Raw genomic sequence first — 4,893 nt, forward strand, 5'->3', positions numbered from 1 at the left:
TGGGACACTGAGAGGACTGAGGAGAGTAGACAGGAGTACAGGGAGATGCAGCGTAAGGTGAAGGTAGAGGTAGCAAAGGCCAAACAAGAAGCTTATGATGACTTGTATGCTAGGTTGGACAGTAAGGAGGGAGAGACTGATCTATACCGGTTGGCAAGACAGAGAGATAGAGATGGGAAGGACGTGCAGCAGGTTAGGTTGATTAAGGATAGGGATGGAAGCCTATTGACAGGTGCCAGTAGTGTGATGGGAAGATGGAAAGAGTACTTTGAAGAGTTGATGAACGTGGAAAATGAGAGAGAACAAAGACAGGCAGGGAGATGTACCAGACATGTCGCCAGTGCATCGTGGAACCATACGAAAGACAACATGGAATACGAACAGACCAGTCCACCTGAAGTAGAATAGGAACAGACCAGTCCACCTGAAGTGGAATAGGAACAGACCAGTCCACCTGAAGTGGAATAGGAACAGACCAGCCTGAAGTGGAATAGGAACAGACAGTCCACCTGAAGTGGAATAGGAACAGACCAGTCCACCTGAAGTGGAATAGGAACAGACCAGTCCACCTGAAGTGGAATAGGAACAGACCAGTCCAACTGAAGTGGAATAGGAACAGACCAGTCCACCTGAAGTGGAATAGGAACAGACCAGTCCACCTGAAGTGGAATAGGAACAGACCAGTCCAACTGAAGTGGAATAGGAACAGACAGTCCACCTGAAGTGGAATAGGAACAGACCAGTCCACCTGAAGTTGAATGCTGCAGTAAAGTTTGGATGTTTTCAAATGCAATGGGACCGTCTGTCATCCAAATGAATTTGCCCTGTAAATCTCTCCCTCGAGCGGCTCCTTTAGTTATAATTGAGTAGTGAGGAGTGTAGATATTACATTTTTCTGAGGTTGCTAACACGCTGAAAGGCATTCAAGTCACACCTTCGTGATGGTACTTCTGCTGTGCAATAATCACACAATAAATGTGAATCATATACAATCTAATATTGAAAAATTACTGTCAGATACACAAGTGATGTGTTTGTCTATTTGGGCGTCATAGAAGTCTTTAGCATGATTATCAGTTTTACTTGGCTCCAAGTATGAGTGCTTGTGAGCGAGAGTGACGCTAAGACTGCTGTTTGGTCAGAGATAGTGGCGTAGACCTCCACCCTGCACATGTCCAAAAAATAACATTCTAGTCTAAGTGTACATATGTGTAATAATTTAGGGTAAAAAATTCACATATTTTCATCTTCTCAAAAAACTTAAAACCCACTACCCTAACCCACTACCCTAACCCTAACCCTAACCCACTACCCTAACCCTAACCCTAACCCACTACCCTAACCCTAACCCACTACCCTAACCCTAAGCCACTACCCTAACCCACTACCCTAACCCTAACCCACTACCCTAACCCTAACCCACTACCCTAACCCTAACCCTAACCCTAATATTATTTATTTTTATTGTGTGCGCCTTATAATCCGGTGCGCCTTATATATGAAATAAATTATAAAACAAATTATTCAGGGTGCGCCTTATAGTGCGAAAATACTGTATTTATTTATTTACTTTTTTGAAAATGTCACTCTACATGGACATGTTTTGGATCATGGTGTCTTCTTCTTTTCATTTGGGCTTTTCCCTTCAGGGGTCTCCACAGCGAATCAGTGTCCTCCATCTAACCCTGTCTTCTGCATCCTCTTCTCTCACACCAACTACCTTCATGTCCTATTTTACTACATCCATAAACCTCCTCTCTTCATCAGACACCTCAGCCACACAGCAGAACCCAACCTCAGATTTCAGCTCTACCACATCAGAGAATTCAACCTTCTGTGACACGAGTCAGAGCATAGCCTCACGTGACCCTGATGCCAGCTCCATAACATGAAACATTGCTATTAACAGCTCATCATCAGAATCCTTTGAAACTCCTATCATTATGCAAATGAAAGAGTCACCACAGACCAATGCCAATGTCACAACTGCACCAAAGAAACAAACACAATCAGAACTCAGACAGACCCATCACACCTATCAGATATCCTTGATCCCCCCCGTCATCCACGTGTGAACCATCCACCCAGTGCAGCTCAATTCAGCCACACCCACCAAACAAAGTTACCCATCAGTCTTCCCCAATCACAGCAAATCAAATTCTGCATCCTAACACTTTTGGCAACCTGTCCCCTGTAGAGCCTGACCACAGTTATTTCCACAGGACGTTATCTTCTGATAGCAATATCTTTCTTCCTTCAGATTCAGAGAGTGAGCCTGAACCTGGGGACCCCCATGACCCTTCCTTCTACAGCAACATTTCGGATGAATCAAATGCATCTTTTGCTGACATTTCTGTGGATATGACATCTTCACGCTACACACCAAACACAAACATGTTGGTAAAAAAAAAAAACTTATTGTATTTGTGGGGAACCTAAAACAATTGTTCACCCACTGCCAACTGTGTGGAGCCCTGTGGTGCATTCGGACCTCAAATACAGAGGTGCACAAGCCATTTTTGTAACCACCTGTGTGAACCACTGCAACTTCACATGGACATCGTCTCCTGTGCTGAACAGAATGTCTAGCATTAACATCCTCCTGCCTCGAGCTACCCTGTTTTCAGGAAACAGCTATGGGAAAATTCACCCCTTGGCTCAATGTACGAACCTCCAAGTACCATCACTCCAAACATACTTCAATGTGCAGAGGTCACTCCTTCTCCCACAGATTAGGGACACCTGGAATGAGGAGCGGAAACGAGTCCTTGGTTTGCTTCTAGAGCAGGAGAACAGTGATGTCAGGCGATGGGCGGTGTGACTCACCCGGGTACAGAGCAAAATACGGGACGTATACACTGCTTGACTCTACAACTGACTGTGTGGCAGCCTTTACAGTCATCCAAGTGACGGATGTCACACGTTCCTTAGCTATGGAGAAAGCTGGATTGCAACAAACCCGTGACAACCTTCTACAACAGAATGTCAAAGTTGACACAGTTGTAACTGACAGACATCTGGGTATTGCGGCTTGTATGAGAAAGCAGTATCCCAACGTCAAGCATCAATACGATGGGTGGCACTTTGTTGAAGCCTTGCTGAAACGGTTGACAAAAGCTGCCAATAAAAAGGATTGTGAGAAACTGTTCAAGTGGATACCATGCATTACCAATCATGTATGGTTCACAGCAGCACAATGTAATGGAGATGTCAACCTACTCAAGGAAATGTACCTCTCCACAGTGCATCATGTGGTCAGTCAACATTCTTGGAATGGGCAGGACGGGGACATGTTTACTAGATGTGCTCATCTTCCTATCCCTGATGATGAAGCTCGCCGTACCAACTGGATCAAGAAGGGCTCTGCAGCTCACAAAGCACTTGTAAGTAATATATAATATTATTATAATATAATAATAATAATAATAATAATGTTATTATTTATAAAGTGACAAGGACTAAAAAAAATCAGTTCAATAAGGTATATGCTATAACAGTCTAAGTAGAACCAGACTGATGACAATATCTTAAAAAAGTGATTTTAATATCAGTAGATGCTGCTATTCAGCATAATCACTTTGTAATATCTTGTTTTGTTTTAAAATGCATATTGTTCTGTTGGATTGTTTCAGGATGTCATGTACGACGAGTACCTGCTGAGAGACTTGCATTGTCTTGTGGACTTCTGCCACAGTGGACAGCTGGAGGTCTTCCATTCCTTGCTGCTGAAGTGCTGCCCTAAAAGGCAGCATTTTTCACCAGAAGGTAATTCTTTACACATGATGTTCCAAAATTATGATCAAATAATTGTCATTCACCGATTGCTAACATAGATCATGGTTCATAAGTCACATTGACCATACAGTTGCTGTGTTATTTACATGTTCCGGCACCATAAACACACCACTTCATCTATGTAGCTGCTTATCGATCATCAGAGTGTCCTTCCCTGAATAAGGCAATACTTTCCAGCCTGCTCATTTTGATCCATGAGCAGGCTAACCTGTGAATGATCCATGATATGGAAGTGTGGTGTGGTGTGGTTTCCATTGTTTAAAATTGACAATGTTTACACTGAAAATTAATTTATTATTTATTGTTTTAACAGGTATGAATGCTAGGCATGCGTTGGCAGCTCTCAACAACAACGAGAATGTTGGAAGACATCAAGCTGTTACTAAGAAGGGTGAGGGCTGGGGCAGTGTGGTCTTCACCAATGTAAGAAACACTGGGTCTATAAGACAATAAGAGAAGCAAAGACCTACAATTCCGTTAACGATCTCATGACAGGAGTTGTCCAGAGACAGGACGGGAATACTGGAGTTGTGAATAGAGATACCTTTAAATTTGGGGATATAAACATAGACATTGAGCTAAGTTTTGTAAATATTGTAAATATTTGTTGTAAGATGGAATGAGGTGTATCTAAAAATTTGTGGACAAAATTGATAACATGACACTGATCACTTTTGTGATACTTGAAGTGCATGACATGCATGATCTGAGTACTTTGTTCTTAACAAGACAATTATACATTAAGGTGTTTCCTCTTCCAGAATGAATGTATTTGATGTGAGATTTTATTCAGGCTAGTAAAGGTGGCCTGTATGTGTTGGAGCTTTAATATGAAATGTGCTCTCAAGTAAAATGTTACTGCACTTTTTACAATACACATTTCTGAATAGAGAACCACTTATGAAATATTAAGCCCTTTAAAGTCTCTCCATTTACAATAAGTTAAATACTACTGTTATACTGATAAATGAAAAAAATATGCACTCAATAAAAAGTACAGGTGATAGCAATATAGTAAAATATCATCATATACATAACTATGTATACAATTTGACATATTATTTCCCTTCATGATGCTGTAACACAAAACAGTTGTGA

The 4,893-nt window shown here is 41.6% G+C and overlaps 1 long non-coding RNA gene across 1 annotated transcript; it reads left to right on the top strand.

Annotated features, from left to right (window-relative positions):
- The first annotated feature begins 1,531 nt into the window (after positions 1 to 1,531).
- Positions 1,532 to 4,684, top strand: LOC137601975 (uncharacterized). The gene is made up of 3 exons (XR_011037118.1): positions 1,532 to 3,383; positions 3,633 to 3,765; positions 4,109 to 4,684. It is a non-coding gene; the product is annotated as an uncharacterized lncRNA (long non-coding RNA).
- The last annotated feature ends 209 nt before the right edge of the window (positions 4,685 to 4,893 follow it).

Source organism: Antennarius striatus, chromosome 9 (genome assembly GCF_040054535.1).
Source record: "Antennarius striatus isolate MH-2024 chromosome 9, ASM4005453v1, whole genome shotgun sequence".
Taxonomy (NCBI): Eukaryota; Metazoa; Chordata; class Actinopteri; order Lophiiformes; family Antennariidae; genus Antennarius; species Antennarius striatus.